Source organism: Chinchilla lanigera, unplaced genomic scaffold, assembly GCF_000276665.1.
Source record: "Chinchilla lanigera isolate Chin_1 unplaced genomic scaffold, ChiLan1.0 scaffold00027, whole genome shotgun sequence".
Classification (NCBI taxonomy): Eukaryota; Metazoa; Chordata; class Mammalia; order Rodentia; family Chinchillidae; genus Chinchilla; species Chinchilla lanigera.
In genome coordinates this window covers 11389369-11409270 of record NW_004955428.1, presented here as the reverse complement: position 1 = coordinate 11409270, position 19902 = coordinate 11389369, and the positions used below count along the sequence as shown (strand labels likewise).

General features: G+C 32.9%; 1 pseudogene; it reads left to right on the top strand.

The window, feature by feature from the left end:
* The first annotated feature begins 281 nt into the window (after positions 1-281).
* Positions 282-3876, top strand: LOC102014591 (annotated as a pseudogene).
* Positions 3877-19902: the final 16026 nt, after the last annotated feature.

Below are 19902 nucleotides of genomic sequence, written 5' to 3'. Positions count from 1 at the left end.
GCAGAGACCTGCAAATGAGTTAGGACCTTGAATTAGGTTCCTGCTGGGAGAGAGTTCCGAGGAGCTCCAAAGAGATGTCAGCCTTTTCTGTTCTGCACTGTACACACACTGAGCTCCCTGTACTCTGGTGCAGTGTTCCCTGGCAGCCCTTCATAGGGCTCAAGTGGGCCTGGGTGTGGATGGTGCTGTTGTTTTGGAGAGCTCAAGCTGTGAACTTTGGCAGTGTCTGTATGGTGCTGACCCTGCAGATGCCGGAGTACTGTATGAGCTGACAGGCCATGATGGACTCCACTTGGATTTCAAAAAATCTAAAGAGCCGAGCAGAGATTCTTCACAGAAGTAAAAGTTACAGTCAAAAACTCCTACTAGGGCAACCCCTTGTACAGCTGTAGGGATAGGGCTGCCTCCAAGACTCTGGAACTACTGAGCTGCAAGTGTGTGATGGCATCCCCCAAAAAGTTATAGGTATGAAATTTCAATCCATAAAAGCTGCTCAGTGGACAGAGTTCAGGAAAGCCATAGGGCTCCCTTAGGTCTTGGAAACTCAAGCCATTTGCACCTTAGCATTTCCGGTAGGTGGTGTATGGAGTAAAAGCTCAGTTTTGACCTTTAAGTTTTAATACTGCTTCTTCAAGATGATTCGTTCCTTGACTCTTATCCATATTTGATATGGATGAGATTAGGACTTCAAATTTTCCAGTTGTGCTGGAATGGATTAAAGCCTTAGAGCTGTTGGGATGTACTGAACTAATCTTGCAGGTGAGAAAGACTCAAATTAGGGGAGCTGGTAGGGATTGAATATTACAGCTCCCACAGTTTACGCATTGCAAACCTAATCCAAATGAGACAGTGTCGATATGTGGAACTTGTAAATCTGATGATTAGGTCATGAGAGGTCTCCCCTAACACACGGATTAATGTTATTTTCACATGAGGGATTTTCTTAATCCTAGGAGTTGGTTCATTGTCATTAAGAGTAGATTTGTTAATAAAATGAATTTGGATCTCTCTCTTCTTCTTTCTCTTTCTGTCTTACCTTTATACTTTCAAACATGAGATGAGGCAGCCTAAATGTACTCGCTGGATGCTCACAACATGTTCTTAGACTTCCTAGACTTTAGAACCATAAGTCAAATAAACCTCTGTTCTTTATACATCACTCTGTCTTGTACATTCTATTGTAGCAGCAGAAAATGGACTAGATGTCCATATATGTAGGTATGTACATATATACATATATATATAATAACATTTTATAAACTATATAGGTAGATATAGTATATATCTACATAGATAATCTATCCACCTATATAGGTGGATAGATATAGTATCTATCTAGCTATATGGGTAGATAAATATAGTATCTATGCATCTATCTATTTATATCTATCTATATATCTATCTAATCTATCTATCATCTAGCTATCCATCTATATCATTTACAAAAGGTTAAGCTAACTCTTTTTTTCCCTTTGTTACCGGGAATCAAATTCAAGGTCTTGTGCTTGAGAGGCAGGCAATTTGCCACTGAGCAACCTCCTGGGCCCTAAAACAACCCTTTGTAGGTAACATTATATTGTAATTCAGCATATCAAAAAAACTAATTATTTTTAACATCTTTTTTTCTTTACATAGTAAAAGACCAAATCTTTTGAAATTTTCTGGGGCACTCTGAGGAATTTCAATGTCACTTTAAAATCAAAATTTCATTTATAATTTGATATTTAGAAGGTAAAATTGGTAAAATTGTCAAAATTGTCAAAAGACTTAACACTTTATTAAATGAAACCATAGATTCCAAAATGTACCTACTTATTCAACCAAAGCAATGATAAAATAATTCAAAAGCTACTGTAAGAGACACCATAATTGCAAAACACACCGTAGCTCATACTTCAAAAGGTGGGGAGACTCAATCTTTTAAAGAATAAGAATAATAACACAAAGCAAAGGAAAATCTTCCAAGAGACTAAATAATTGGTTTCCTAGGCAGATAAGGAAACAATATCTTTTGCAATCTTTTAAGGCCAGGCTAACAGTATAAGCAAAATTTTTGATTTAGCTTGGAGAAACATAAGGTCTAGGTCTGCACTGGTATATTTTTCATATTAAAGTTCTTTGAAGGGGTGGTAGATGCAGCTCTGTGTTAGTGCATGTGTTTAATATGCTTTAAGCCTAACATTCCATCTTCAGCAGTAAAATTGTAATAAAAATTCAGCAGACCATTTATGAAATTTTAAATGAATCAATCCAAATTTAGTCATCTTTGAGCCCACAACCTAAGATATTTTTGTTAAAATTCCTTTCCAGTAGATCTTCAAAAACATTTTTTCATCCATTGAAGTTTTGCCCTATGCTTTTCTCTTTTACTTTCTAGAACAACAACTTATTTTACTTTAGGGAAAATTTTTCTCTCATTCCTTTGAAAGAGCACATACTTCATGATTTTCATGCAATATAACTTCCCTTATATACTTAATAGTTTAGTAGTTTCATTTGCATTTGTTAACTATAACTTTACCAATAATACCTTCCCTTAATAGGTAAAACCAGAAGTAAACAACTCCAAATTATTCATTCCATATCAAATTCTGTGGCAGAGTAAAACATTTAATGAAAATTACATTTTATGATTTTGATAGGGACATGCTTTCTCAAAGTAAAATTTTCCAATGTGGCAAGAGAGAACATACTTATTAACATATCCAAATACAATTAATCTCTTTCTACAGTATAAAAATAAGAAACAAAAAGTTTACAAATGTAAATCTATACTGATAATTAATGTTTTAGTAGTTTATCTTACTTGGAAATGATTTAAAATTTAATGAACATCTCTTACATTAGCTTTAAGCATAACTTTAAGGTTGGAAGTTCTCCAAAATATTTTGGAGACTATTTGCAGAAGGGCAGGCACAGAATGCACATGAATAGCAGTCAGTAGGCAGAAACCCTTACTTTTTATGATTTCTGGAATCCACAGCATAATAATCTATTAAAAGTTGTATAATGTTATATTCAAATTCATTTTATTGTATAGGTTTTATGTAATGTAATTTATTTCTTTTAGTTTAAAGACCAAGAACAAAACAACCCCAATGATATGAAACTTCAAGACAGGAGGAAAATAACAATAATTAATACATTGCATATTGTTATCTTTGAAGGAGGTGCTCAGATTACAAGATATAGGCATGAAAAATTGATCAAAAAATACAACCACAAACCTTTCTTTTAAATAAACCAATAGAAATTAGTAGTGTAACCCTTCTCCAAGGTTGGGATTGAAGGAAATTCCATTTAAAAATGAGTATGCTCCTCTTCCAGATATAATAAAAGGGCTACAACAGACTATTGAATATCAAAGCAGTTTGAAAGGTAAAAATGAACAACTAAAAAGAAATGCTGATATGACAAAGGAAAAAATAAAATCTCAAGAACAGGAATATAAGAATAATATCATCAAGCTTGCATATGAAATGAGAATAAAAGAGGAAGAACATTAGTTAGAAATAAACAGACTTTATGAAGATATGCTGAGAAAAGTTGAATTAAATGAACAAAAGTACAAAGATCTAATAAAGAAAAAGGAGATGGAAATTTCAGAGTCAAATATAAAGTTTAGAAACTCAAGAAAAGGAAAAGCAAAATGAAATAATCAAACTACAGCTATAGCTTGATGCCAAACTAGCAAGCATTCAGACTAAATCAAAATCTTATCCAGATGTTGCTATTTCCCCACAAAGTATCTACAGAAGGAAGCTTAAACATCTTCAAGAAGAAAAAAACAAGGAAATTGCAATTCTTCATGATACCATTCACAATTTGGAGCGGCATCTTTCTGTTGGCAAAGATTCTCACATTAAGCATAGATGATTTTGAGTCTAACAGAAAACTCCTTAATTACTATTCACTTTTTAAAAGCAATTGAAAAATTCACTTCCATTTTCAACATAAACCTGAATAATTAAAAAAAAGAGACAGCTTAAAAAATCTAGGATTAGTATTTCTATTGTAGTATTTAAATGTTTGATCCATTTTGATTTGAGTTTGGTGCATAGTTATAGACATGGGTCTAGTTTCAGTCTTTGGCATGTGTTGAGCCAGTTTTTTCAGCACCATTTATTAAAGAGGCTGCCTTTACCCAATTTGTGGGTTTTCTTTTTACTCTGTTGGTGATTTCTTTAGATGTGCAGAACCTTTTCAGTAGGAAATTAACGAGAAAAAAAAAATAAAGAGGCTATCTTTCTTTGAGGGAACTTGTTTGGCCCTTTTGTCAAAAATAAGTTGGCTGAGTGTATTTGTGATCTTGGCTTCATCTTCCATTGATCCTCAGGTCTGTTTTTTGGCCAGTATCATGCTGATTTTATCACAGTGGCCTTGTAATATAATAATTAGGGATTGTGATGCCACCTGACCTGTCTTTGTAGCCCAAGGTTGCTTTTGCTATTCTGGGTCTCTTCTGGTTCCAGAACTTGAGGCTTTCATAGGTAAATGGATGCAACTAGAGTCCATATTCATAAGTGAAATGAATCAGACCTGCACATGTAAATACTGTATGGTCTCATTCGTATAGGAACCTGAAAAGAGTAAATAAAATCTGAAAGGTATAATAGATATTGCACAAGAGAAAGAAACTGCTCAAAGGGAGGGAACAACTGAAATGAGGGAAAAAAGAAAAAGAAAGAAGGGGAAAATATGTATATTATATACCCACATACGGAATAACTGAGTCATACTACTGACTTCTATTGCTTTATTGAAAGGAACAGTTGATGTTTACTTGTTTGATCAGTCTTACATACCTGTATTTGTTTAACTGAATAATCAATTTGAAGATAACAATATGTAATACAGTAACTATTGTTAATTTCCTATCACCTTGTCTGAAACTCAATATTGCTTCCATTGTTTGGATGTTGTTTTGTTTATGTCTGTTTATATGTTAATGTGTTTTCCCTCTTCATCTTTAAAAAAAAAACAAAAACAAACAAACTAGGATTAGAGGTCCCATTTGGCCCAGATATTCCTCTTCTGGGTATCTTCCCAGAAGAATTAAAAACATCATACCACAGAGGTATATGTGCTCCATGTTTATAGCAGCACAATTTGTAATGGCTAAATCTCAGAAACAATCCAAATGCCCATCCACTGAGGAATGCATAATAAGTGATATTTTTATATGATGGAGTAATGCTCAGTTATAAACAAGGATAAACCTGAACCTTTTATACATAAATGAACGCAAATTGAAACTGTACTCATCAAAAGTGAAAGAAATCAGACTCACATGTGTAAACATCAAATTGTCTCCCTAATGTAAGAAGCTGAAAGAGTAAATAAAATCCAAAATGTACACTAGATATTGTGAAATGGGAAGAAAATGTACAAAAGGTAGGGGAAACTAGAATGGGGGAGAGGAGAAAAGAAAGGAAAAGGCTAAATAAATAAATAAATACTTTTGAATGTAGACTTTATATCCAGCTATGCTACTGAATTTGCTAATAATATATAGACTTCTTTTGGTGGAGTCTTGAGGTCTTCTACATAGAGTAATATCATCTACAGATAATGATAGTTTAATTTCTTTCTTTTCTATCCTTATGCCTTTTATTTCTCTCTCTTATCTAATTGCTCTGGCTAGTATTTCCAGAACTGTATGGAATAGGACTGGTGATAATGGACATACTTGTTTTGCTTCTGATTTTAGGGTGAAGACTTTCAGTTTTGCCGGGCGCGGTGGCTCCCGGTGCTCAGGGCGGGGCGTGGGGGGTGTGCTGAGGTGGGAGGATCGCTTGAGTCCAGGAGTTCTGGGTTGCAGTGCGCCATGCCGATCCTGTCGCACTATGTTCGGCATCAATATGGTGACCTCCTGGGAGCGGGGGACCACCAGGTTGCCTAAGGAGGAGTGAACAGGCCCAGGTCAGAAACGGAGCAGCTCAAAACTCCCGTGCTGTACTGAATAGGAGCGGTGATATTGGACATCCTCGTCTTGCTCCTGATTCTAGAGTGAAAACTTTCAGTTTTTATCCATTTAGTATGTTATTGACTGTTGGTTTTTCATAGATGGCTTTTATCAGATTGAGGTAAAGACCATCTGTTCTGATTTTCTGTAGGGCTTTTTTTTTTATCATGAATGAGTTTGGACTTTGTCAAAAGCTTTTTCTGCATCTTTTGTGTGATTTTTGTCCTTTTTTCTGTTAGTATAGTGTCTCACATTTATTGATTTGCATATACTGAACCATTCCTGCATCCCTGGGATGAATTCCACTTAGTCATGGTGTATAATCTTCCTGACAATTTGCTGTATTCTGTTTGCTAGTATTTTATTGAGGATTTTTGCATCTATAGTCATGTGTTAATTTCTGCTCACATCCTTATAATTTCCTGCTTTGTATGGGCTTTGGGCTTCTCCTGCTCTTCTTTCTTTAGAAGCTTGAGGTGCAACATTAGGTTACTTATTTATGCTCATTCTGTTTTCTTGATGGTAGAATTCAGTGCTATGATTTTCCCTCTTAGGACTACTTTCATTGTGTCCCATAAGTTCTGGTATGTTGAATCTGCACTCACCCCTTGGTGTTTAGAAAGGTGTTACTTAATTTCCATGTGTTAATGAGGTTTTGTGTTTCCTTTTGCTATTAATTTCCAGTTGCATTGCACTATGATCAGATATATGCATGGGATAATTTCAATTCCTTTCCATTCACTTAAGCATATTCTGTGGTCTAGTACATGGTCTATTTTGGAGAATATCCCATGAGCAGCTGAGAAGAATGTGTATTGTGGTGATGTTGCATGGAACACTGAAAACATTCACTAAATCCATTTATTCACCAGTTTTGGTTCAGTTGTGATATTTCTTTGCTGATTTTTTGTCTAGTCAAACTATCTCTTTGTGACAATAGGTTATTAAGTTCTTCCGCTACAATTGTGTTATTGTTTATTTGATTTTTCATCTCTATTAATAATTGTCTTATATAGTTGGGCGTTGTATATTTAGTGCATACATATTTATGATTATTATCTCTTCCTTTTAAAGTTTCCCCTAACAAGTACATAATGACCTTCTTTATCTCTTTTGTTGATTCTTCATTTCAAGTTCTCCTTGTCTGCAAACAGAATAGCTACCCCTATTTTTTCTATGTTCCTGTTGCATAGAGAATGGTTTCCATTCTTTGACTTTGAATCTATGAATTATTTTTGAATTGTGGCTTTTTCTATATGACACAGACTTCGATCTTATTTCTTGATCTATTCTGCCATTCTTTTCCTTTTGATTGGTGAATTGAGGCAATTTATATTGATGGTTATAACTGATATGCATTGGCTTGTCTTTGTCATGATATTTTCCTGCTGTTGGTTCCCTGCTTTTCCCCTATAATAGCTTTCCCTGCCTGCTGGTTTCTTTCTGTTGTTGCTATTGGAATTGTGGTCATTTTTATCTCTGTTTAGATTATCTTTCAGTACTCTTTGTATGTTGATTTGGTTGTTACATATTTCTTTAGCTGTCATTTTTTATGGAAGTATCTTATTTCTCCATTAATTTTGAAAGAAAAATTTGCATGGTACATCAATCTAGATTGGAATTTGTTTTCTTTCAGGACCTCAAATTCTTCACTCTAAACTCTTCTTGACTTGAGGGTTTGTGTTGAGAAGTCTGCCATGATTCTGATAAGAAAGAGGATCAGTAGAAGAAAAAAAAAATATCAGAAACCTAAACAGTGAAAAATAAATAAAGAAATAGAAAGAAAATGAAAGAGAAAAGAAGAAAAGAGAGAATAAAACAAGGAGACTAGCAAAAGAGAGGGAAAAAACCACATAAACAAAAATAATCACAAAATATAAGACAAAACAAGATGACATCTGACAAAAAGGGAAAGGATAGCCAATCAGAAAAACAAGCGAGAAAAAAAGTAGCAAAATACCTCTGGTGTTCACAGTTCTGTGGTAGTGTCCATGGCCGATCCCATGGATGTGCTGTGTACTCCAGCCAAGCTTGCCTGGAAATTGTGCAGGGTATGGAGCTAGTCTTGGCCTCTGGATGTGGGGGTTGGGATTGGTCTTCTCTTGGTGGAGTTCTCCAGAGCCCAAGTGGCTCCTCACTGCTGCTTTAGACACGTGTACTTTGCTGGTCTCGCTGATTACTTCACCCTCCAAAGGCATCCTGGATCTCAGTGGTCCAGTTGCTCTGCCTGCTGACAGTGTGTGTGCACCCACATACTCAGGGTGAGCTCTGTTGTATAGGTTTTATAATTTATGGAACTCTATGATCTGAAAATCTAGCACTTACCCCTAACAAAAATTAGTTTATACTAAATTCTATTGACAGTTTCATTGAGCATGTACCACGCCATCATAGCAGTAATGTATATTTTCTATATTTTGATCAATATGACAACATATTTGTAAAATATTCTAACCTTAAAAGCCATATTTTTATCTTAAATTATTCTTAAAAATGAATTATGAGTGTTTATAACATTTCAAAATCAGTTTTCTAATTAGCTTTTGTCTGGGGTTAGATTTAGTCAAATTTGTTAATCTTCATTGCAGTTATAATCTAAAGAATAACTTATGGCAAAACATTTATGAACTGAAATGTCCTAGATTATTAAGTGTAATGGTGAAATAGTCTCTATCCATGGTTTTTGTTAAAATTCAATGGTTTAGCAATGTACAATTCAGAAATTATGATGGAAAGAATTGATAATAGAAAATTTAACCTTTTGTACAAAATTAACATACCTTTTTGTTTTTAAATTTGACACATTTGCAGTTTTACTTGGTGTGATTAAACTAATGAGCTGCAGGTCTTGTGGCTTCATAAAAAGACATGAAATAATATTTTAAAAGCTCGATGTAAGAGAAAAACTTTACATATGATTACATATACACAAGTAGAAGCTTTCTTTTGAAAATCTCAGTGATATAAAAATAATGAAATTGTGATCATGAGAAGAAAATAATTTTTCATATTTATTTCAATTTTATATACTGTATATATAATTTTATATACTCCCTTGTTATCTTACAAAAATGGCCAGATCTAATTCCAGATTAAATTTGCAAATCATATATTCTGTCTTTATCATATTCTTTAGAGTAAAAATTGCACAGAACTCAAACTGTGTACATATTTGTGAAATAAACTCAATGAATTGGCATTTCAATTATATTGACCCTGCCATGTATAATTTGAAAGTTTAAAATGGTCTTATTTCAAAATAAAAAATAATTTACATATACTAAAATAATTATGCATATGCATACATGTAATATCTTTATAACACATCATGTACATTAAAATAATTTTCATATCCATCCTACAAAATATATCTTATAATCCCTTTAGTAACTGTAGGTATAACTTTCAATTTAGTTATGAGAAGTGAACAAGAGATAAAACTTTTGGAATTCATTTAAAATAATGCACTCAAATTGTGATAATTACTTTAATTATTGGCTAATTAGAAGCAGAACACAGCTATGTTAAATTGTCTGCTTATACAATCACAGATACTTTATAATTCCCACTGGAGAAATTTAGCATAGTCAAACTCATGAAGAGAGGATAGAATGAGAGCTGTGATGGCTTGACAGGTGTAAGGAGTTTTTATTTAATGGAAACAGAGTTTTAGCTTTGCATGATGTAAAGTATTAAAGATGTAGATTATGGCTGCTCAGCATTTTGAACGTATTTAATACAGTGCATTGTATATGTAAATTTATTTGATAGCATATTTTATGTGCAGCTTTCATTTCATTAACAATAAAATATTGAGAAAAATATTCAAAGAACAAAATCTTAAAGTCAGATCGTTTTTAAAGATTGGAATCCAGAAGAACATACTGTACATAAAATTTAACTAATTCTTAGTTTTGAACTTAGTACTGTATTGTAGGGATTTAGTCTTGGTGATGTGCTGATGTCTGCGTGATGTCTGAGTGATACCATGTTCTCCTCTCAACTCCTCACCAGAGCATCTTTGCCTTGTCATCCTCCCCTATTCTTAGTTATCCTGTGTCATTCTTTCTGTTCCTTTGCTTTAAAAGTGGGTATAAAATGAGAAACACCAAAATAGGTGAAATTATAGTTTTTGTTGAATTTGGTGTGAAAAATGAAAAAGAAATCCTACATTTAACATTGAATATGTCAATATTCAGTTGCCCTAACATAGTTTAAATATAAAATTAACTTTAACTCAAATGTACTTTTCCCGGTGACTTTTTCTTCTTCCTCTTTTCCTCTTCCTACTCCTTTTTCTGCATTTTTGCATTTTTAAAGACAGATTCTTATCATGTACTTTGGGACATCCTTGCGTGCACTATGTAGCCCAGGCTAGTGTCAAATTCATGATCTTCCTGCCTCAGCCTCCAGATTGTTAGGTTTGTAAGGGCATACCACAACGCCAAAATCTAATGATTTCTTCTAATGAAATAAGCTAGCAATCATTTAGGTACATTTAGAAGCAATATGTAGACATATATTTCTTTCTGTCCAAGTAACTAAAATTTTTTCTCTCTGCAATAGTGCATAGCATATATAAATTTTAATTAAAAGCAAAAAGATAAAGTCCAGTATATTCCTAAAAAATATATTGGATATTTGTGACATGGTGTTTGTGATAAGGATTTGAACTGATGTCACTTGTTCTTCAAGTGAAGGAACAACTGGCAGAATGCACAGTGAATTCAATATAGCATGTTGCTTATCCAGTACAATGAGTAATAGTTTGATAGCTAAAAAGAATTAGTATGTTTTTCAAGTTATCACACTTAGTAATTTTAGTTTTACATAAAATGTATCACAGATAGAATTTTATGCACATCATAAAAAAATTGTATATTGCCCTCATGAAAAATAAATGCAACTTTCTATTCACTTGAACTATGTAGAAAATGGACGCAAAACTGTTAGTGTTTGCATTATGAAGAATTTTCTTTGTCTTTTTTCATATTAGAAGGTTTTAGTAATATGGTAATTGGTATTTAATTATCAGATGTATTAAAGAATATAGACATATTCCTAGAATATATACTTAAATTATAAGATAAAATAAATACTTACAGAACCTATGAAATAAGTATTGGTTGTTTTGCATTGGATACAGTGGACTGCTTATCCATTAACTGAAATACATAAACATAATTTAGTTAATGTGTGGAATCTCTGGGTGAACAAATGTACCGTACTCCATAAAACAAATTGTTTTCTAGTTTATGACATACAACAGGAAGATAGTGAATTAAGGCCTCCATAAAACACTTGTGGTAGTAATCTTGCTGGACTAAAAATTATGATGTCAAAGTAAAGACTTAGATGATTTCCTTGTATGTTGACTTACATGCTAGTATTGAAGAATCATATAAGGTATTAACTAGCAGTTAATTTTATGTGTATGTACAGAAAATTTTCATCCATTTTTATTATATTATGCCTAAATAAGAAAAATGCATAGGTTTGCTCTTAATTGGCAATAGTTTCACGTTTATGTTATTATGCCTAAATAAGAAAAACTGCAGAGTCTACTCTTAATGGGATATAATTTTCAAATTTCACTAATTAACAAATTAGTGGGGAAAATGCTATTAACAAATTCGTTTGAGATCTTATGTTAAATGAACTTAAACCTTACAAATAATTCATTTTTAATTACACATACGAAGCACAACACCAAAGATATGAAACATTTTCCATTATACTTCTGTGTATTAGCAAAAACAAATGATTCTTTTGAAATGACTGAAGTAGAAGGTCAGAATTACCAAGATGGTCTTCAATATACCAGTCTTTTCTAATGAACTCATGAATGAGTTTTCCTAACAACCTTTTAAAATAGTGAAAAACTTGTAATAATAGATCCTAAAAAATAAAATGCATTCATCACTACACTGACATTCAGTATTTCCTCTGCATAAGTGTATGGAACTACTTATTGTTTAAAGAGGTAGTAAAATGATACTGAAATGAATTTTCATTCTTAATTCATGCTTAATACATCCATATGAGTCTGAATTTTATAAGATTCCTAAGATACTATTGAACACCTATGAATACAAGAACACAATAAAACATTTTCAGATACCACCGACAGCCCCACGTCATGTGTGACTTGTATGAGATGCAAATGCTCACTCCACCTCTGCCATCACTGCTGACCCATAGCCTCATGAATCTCAAGTGGGAGGCAGGAGCAGAAAGGAATAGAGTACCCTGCACCCTCAGCCCAGGCCTTGGGTAATCTGTGCAGGAGGTAAGAGGAGAGCATCAAAACTACCAAATCCAAGCAAGCTGTGCTCCTGGATCTCCACAGCAAGGTGAGAAATGACAACAAAGACTGACCTGAATGAAGATGAGACAAATACCAAGAAGGAGAGTTTCATTTCAGAAGTGAATTGTTGCCCTACTGTAGTGGCTGGGTGAAAGATAATCTTTGGAGACAGCCTTTGAGGGGGTGAAAGCTATCAGAGATTTCCCAGATAGCATAGCAGGTTTGGCCTCAGAATAAGAGGTTGACAAAGCCTGCATATTGTGCTGGAAGGCTAAATTTGGTGGGTATAATCTTCAGAGGGGCTGAACAAGAAGGTGATAATTAGTCCAGTGGTATGCATGAGCTCTTGCACCAGGGTCTACATTCAGTGGAAATTAGTGGTCTGAATTACTATGGGTCAATATCTGGGTGGTGTAAATGTCTTACCTGAAATTATAGTTATTTTTTCACTGGTTAAGAGCTACTCACGAAGAGTTCTTAGGATTTATTAGTAGCCACTTGATATTTGACACCACTGATGTCTCTGACTTCACTATTATAGTCAAGGTGACACAGTTTCTGCTGTTAATTGGCTTTATCTGTACACCGGTATCTTGATTTTGTGGGGTCATAAACAATACTGTGGCCCACTCTTCAAGAACTGGGTGCTGGGGGGCTGGGGATTTAGCTCAGCGGCAAAAGCGCCTGCCTGGCAAGCTCAAGGTCATGAGTTCGGTTCCCGGTACCAGAGAAAAACCAAAGAAAAAAAAAGAACTGGGTGCTGGGCCAAAACAGCTGCAAAACCTACCATAAAGCCAAAAGTAGAAACATGAAAAGAAAAAGCAACAACATTCCTGGAAAAAACTTCCAGTATACCCAAAATTGGTTCACAGTGTATTGAGAAGAAAGAAATCATAAGCCATACAGTGAAAATATCTGAAAGGATGTCAGTGGAGACAAAAGAATTAACAATGTCCTTGGTGAATTTCAAGAAGATATGTATAGTCAGGTAATTACCCAAATGAAACAAATGATCATTGAGTCCAGAGAAGACACTAATAAGAATCTAGTGGTGCTAAAGAAAGAGGTGAAAAACATGAATGCCCAGCACAAAAAACAAGACTCCATAAAATATATTTCAAATAGAAAAACAATAGATTAAAATATTATTGTAAGGTATGGGCATTGGAAAAACCAAATGTGGAGACAGTGTCAGATCAAGGTGTCAGGGATCAATGATAAATTAATGACAAACATGTTTAAAGCAACAGCAAAATGGTCCATAAACTGCTAGATGACTCAAGGAAGATTAATACTTTAGTATCTGAAACTAATTAAAACTTAGGAGGGCAATCCTGCATCATAAAAGCAAAGCAGGTGGCATCACAATCCTTGACTTGAAGTTATATTATAATGCAGTGGTGATTAAGACAGCATAATGCTAACACAAAATCAAGCGTGTTTATTAATAGAACAAAACAGAAGAAGCAGGTACAACTCCAAGCTCTTTGATCTTTGACAAAGGGACCAAACACACACACTGAAAGAAAGATATCCTTTTTAATAAATGAAGCTTGGTATATTGGGTATTCATAATCAAAAGATTGAATCAAGATCAATATATCTCACCTTGTACTAAACTAAATTCAAAATGGACCAAATGTCTCATTGTTAAGACAGAAACTTTTAATCTACTCAAAGATAAAAGAGATAGAACTCTTAAAGGCATAGGTATAGGCAAGGGCTTTTATAACAGAACTCTTAACAGCGCAAAAATAATACCAAGAATCAACAAACAGGATCATATAAAATTTAAAAATGTTCTGTATAGTAAAGGAATCAAACAACAGAGGGAAGATACAACCTATAGAATGGGAAAAAATATTGCCAGCTATTCCTTAGACAGAGAAAAAACATCTAGAATGTGCAAAGAAATGAAAAATGTTAGACTGCCTGGAATAAAATATTCAATCAAAAGTAGGTAAGCCAAACTTCCTAGAAGAAGCAAAAGTAGTAAATAAATCCCTGAGAAAATATTCAACATTGCTCATCTTTAGAGAAATGCAAATTGAAACTTCTATGAGATAACATTTTAACCCAAAGAAAGGCTAAAATAAAAAAAATTATAATAAACTAATAAGAAATGCTGACATGAATATGGGGGAAAAACCACTCTTCATTACTTGTGACACTGTGAACTAGTATAACAACTATGGAAATCATTTTGTAGAGTCTTCAACATATTAAAACTAGAAATTTAATTTTACGCAGCCATCGCTTTTGCAGGTATCTTCCCCTAAGCATTAAAATAATCATGTTACATGGAAACATGAATACCCATTGTGTATAGCAACACAATTTATAACAGTTAGATCTTGGAAACAATATATATGTCCATCAAAATAGATGAATAGATAAAGAAAATGTGTTTATACACATTGGTATATAAATACCAATGTTAGAATACCAAATGTGGTATATATACACAATGGAGTACTACTGAGCCATAAAAAATGTAAATGAGGAATTTGTAGCTAAATGGGTGCAAATTGAAAACATAATGTCAAATGAAATAAGTCAGACACAGAAGCTTAAAAATCAGATGGCAACTTTTATATGAGAAACTCCTGGTACACATATGCAAATGAGGAGCAAAGGGAAGATACTTTAAATAGAAAGTAGGGAGAGGTTCAGATGATTCCCAATATCACCTTTCCTATAGTTTAAAATATTTTAATATATGTATGCAAGTTTGTATCATTTTTATTACTAGATTCTTATAGTGCATTTAAAAGTTGTTTTAATGCTAATATCTATTAGTTTCTTTTTGTAAAAGATCATCTGCTTCATGATGTGTTCTTGTACTTTGAGAACAAGATAACCATGTGGACTACATTAGTCATTATTGTTATCTTATTTGTTGTAAAATTTTGTTTTATTTTTTCAAAAAATTGTGAAACAATCCTGTAAAATATTAATTTGTATTCATGTCATCAGTAATGAAAAAGAGGGAAACTTGAATAATTTTAGACATTTGCATGTTATTAATTATCAGATATTAGGTTCATAATTAATTTTTTCTTTAATGTGTGTTGAAAGAATTTACCCTTGTACTTTTTTAAATTTTTTTTTTTTTTTAGGTTTTTTTTTTTTTTTTTTGTGGTGCTAGGAATTGAACTCACAACTTCATGCTTGCCAGGCAGGCTCTGTGCCGCTGAGCTAAATCCCCAGGCCCTGTCCATGTACCTTAAAAGTTTGATTTTCAACTGTTATGAACCAAGAAATAGAATACATTGTGCCATATTTGAGATCTTAGGGCAAAAAGATGTGTTAAAAAAATATGTCTTACATTTCAGGATATATGAAACATTGAAACATGTTAAGTTTTTGAAATATCTTTGATTATAATAACCCATAAACTTCAGATTGTGACAGATTTTAGCACAGTGATTCTCAACAAATTTGTTTTGAATATAACAATGTTTATGTACTCTGAAAGAAATGGACATACTGTTGAAATTAACCATGGAGAAATATGATGTAATGTTGAACCATAACTGGTAGCATTTGATTTAGTGTCAACCTAGAATTCCAGTTAATTTTTTAATATTAAAAAACAGCAGAAAGATAAGCTGTCTGTTCTAGAATATTTTCAATAAAACAAAGAGCAAAATAATTCATGCTCTTCAAAATAGCTATGCTGAATATACATTTTTAAAATAATTTATGATGACAATATTAGGTCTGTAAGGTTTTTGGTTTTTTGGTTTTTTTTTTGTTTTTTTTTCTCTGGTGCCAGGAACAAAACACACGACCTTGCACTTGCCAGGCAGGCGCTTTTGCCTCTGAGCTAAATCCCCAGCCCCAGGTCTGTAAGGTTTTATTGTAGATGTATATGATTTAAATAGGGTGGAATTAAATCAAGAAATAAAGTTAATTAGGTGAATATCTCTAATATTCTGTAATACACGTTACTTTTATTTTGTTTACCTTCCCTATCTTGCCAAGATCTTTAGTACTTACTCATTATTAGGAAAGAATGTAAGTGAATACAATGAATTGAGAGTAATGAATATACTTTAATTATTCTTTTTACATTTTAGAGTATTAAAAATTATATTAGCTCATATTTTGACCTGTAAATAGATACCTTAAAGGGAAATGTTTTTATAAAATAACATCAAACTGGGTACATCTATAATGTAATAATTAACAGATGTAACACTTAATTCACAATGCATAATTTACTAGGAAGTACCTTAACATTTTAGGGACAGCCAGTCTGGAGAATTGTGACCAAATTTAGTTTTATATATATATATATATATATATATATATTCTAAAATGAAACCTATGTAAATCCCTAAACCAGAAACTGGAAAGTTTGTTGTATCCCCTCAGGATAAAACATGATGATCCAATTCTGTCCTAACAATTTTAACATTTTAAATCCCAAATACAGGATTATTCCTCCAGTCTATATAATGACTAGTAAGCATCTTAGTTTGAAAATCACCCAGAAAGAAGCATTAATTATATATTTGTCAGGGTTTTTTTTATCTGATAGTCTTCATTATGAGCTTTAAAAATTTTGTCTATTTAAAATATTGTCTTAGTTATTTTTCACATTGCTGAGACAAAATATGCTGCACCCATGAGTTAAACATGAAAAGGTTTATTTCACCTCACAGTCTGTAGAGGTTTCCATCCATAATTGGCTGGTTTAAGGCAGAGAGACACACTGACAATGATGGCCGTGCATTGTAGAGAAGAAATAGTTTGTAGTAGAGCAGTCAGGAAGTAGAAAGCAGCATACATTCAGCAACAGTAGCAGGAGCAGCAGCAGCAAACTTCCCTTTCCCTTTTATCTCATCCAGGCTACAAGTCTTTTGGGTGGTGTCACCCACACCCAGCGTGGTCTTTACCATTATCCACCCCAGAACCATGCTAAATCAATCAGTGAACTAATTTAGTTCGACACACACATAATCTTAGTATCACATGTCCTAGATCCAGCCAGCTCTGAAAAGCCCTACCTATAAAAGTACGTGAGGTTTTTAGGGTATACCTAGATACAAGTTATAACAACCTTTAAGAAGATACGTTTTCTTCTAAAATCGAAGGTAGGGGAATGTTGTTTTTAAACGGAGACTAACCTGGTACTGAGCAGATCTTCATTACGGCATTAGGTATTTTTTGATACAGATTTTGACAGATTTTGAGTAAACATTAAAATATAGTGCAATATTGAAATGTGTAGGAAAAACTAAAAGATAGCAACCATTTTCCTAGAAATTTGTGACAATAATCCAAGTTCCTCTTTGGCTATATGAGTACATCATCTAGTAAAATAAACAATGGAACCATATCCTCTGGAATAAAGTTTCATTAGTATAGATGCTGCTGAAGTGAACACATAAAATTTTATTCAAATAGTGCTTGGTGCAGTTATGTACTTCTACAAAGCTTGAGCTAATACTTTGGTTATGGCATGTTAAAGGAGGAAATGATTTATTGTAATTGTAAGGTAAGATTTAAAGTTTTAAAATAATTCAATATGTCTGAAATATGCTTGCATATTATTTGTTTTACTTTAATATGATGATAATTTTATGGATCTGGGATTGATATACAGAAACCCAATGATGATCCTGAGAATCTAATGATGGAATCAGAATAGACACCTTAACTTTCTTTCACTTACAGCACCACTTATTATATCTCATGGATTTCCCAGAAGTTGTTTACCTAAACTTATCACAGAGCTTGGTGCAATTTTAAGACACTTCAACAAATGAAGAATTGAAGCAACTTATTCAACAGCTATTAAAATATTCTTCAATAAAATTCTGGGCAGATACGATTCAATACAATACCTTTATAGATAGCATAAGGATTGTATACCAATTGATCATGAAATTTTAGGTGAAAAGTATACAAGTCAGTGTTGCGTTACAGTCTCCACAGTCTTCTATAAGCTTTAGTGGAAGAATCAATCAATGGACAGTGTTTTACGTGTCCTGTGCACAGTACACCCCTTTTATAGCTTACACTGACATGTATCTGGAGACATAGAATCATCCTTCTCAATGAATTTAGCTATTTATAAATGCATTTGTTTCATAAATCTTTGGAATTCCCAGATGTCAATCACTTATTTCATATTTAAGTTGGATAACTATAAGATCCTAAGCAGAATACAAAAGGTAAGAGGAAGAAATATCATCTTAGATAGCAATTTAAACACAATTTGTTAGAAAGTATTGGCATTATGGTTTGAAATTTCAGTCATTATTATTCATTCCTTGTATGAATAATTTTCTAAAATTAATTTATTAATTACAACATTTAAATGTAATTATTCTACCTATTCAAGATTTTTATTATTACTTTTTAACACCAAGATAAATTCAGGAGAGGATAATTACCATAACAATAATTTAGCACAAATTTTTCAATCTGCTTGGTAATACAATATGTTCTCCACAGAGTCCCTGCTTCACATTAATCAGTCTTTCACGAACTTACTTCCCTGTGCAGTGAACCTTTTACAAAGCAATTTAAAGCACAATAATTTTTTCCTTGAGGAATTGGAAGAGGTGAGGTCCTTGTCCCAATTACTCTTTTGGTATCAATAAAAGTATTACATAAACTAAGAGAAGAAAAAAAAAGCACAAGAAAATATGTTTCTCTGATAATCCTTAACAACAAACATACACATGCAAAATAAAAATAAAATATTTTCACTAGAAAACAATTAGAAATCATATATCTTCAGCAGCAAGAAGCCTGATGTCAAAATCTGATACATTTATTACACACCTTTTTCTACAAATATCATCTGATAACATCACATCCGATTAACACAGCCCTGGGCCTCTTTTTATTACATTCAGTGATCTGAAGAGGAAAGTACAATAAAGTCATTATGTTTCCCTTTTTTGTTAGAGTCTACCTACTAATAATTGCATATCTGAGTTTGTACAACATGTAATATGGTACTTCAAAACCATCCTTCTAAAAAACACAGAAAACCATCCTTCCATGTATTCATCCTCTAATTAAATGTATTTACAAGAAAAATAAATGGATGGCAATACCATTGTTTTAAAGGCAATGCAAGCTAATACGCAACTGGAATTTTAGAAAGGGATTTCCTAAACCTCTAAGGGTTATAAATACTCCTAAACTTAATGAAACAATGGGCACTAGCCCCATAAAATTGTTAGTATACAAATATTTTTAAGATGTAGGTTATATCATACAACTTTACATCTCTAACTTAAAAGTCCACATTATGTCAATTTTAGAAATCGCTTAGTTTTTCTCCCCTGACAATGATAATAGATATATACTTAGGACAAATAAAAAATATTGACTTTTCTGTTCCTTTGATGAATGATTTAAAAGTTCTTAATATCTTCAATAAATTAAATGATTTTTTTTCTATTTTATTTTTCTAGTTCAAATTCGCTGACAAGATGTAGTCAGCGCATCATTAGTTATGAACAACACACTTAACCCATTTCCCTGGCTACTGAAGTTGCCACACACAGAACATATGCTACATTTTTGCACCCTCTTTGCAGACACACTTACCCATGCCATTCCTTTTGATGTGTTTTCTTTCTTTGTTTCTTTTTTTTTTTTT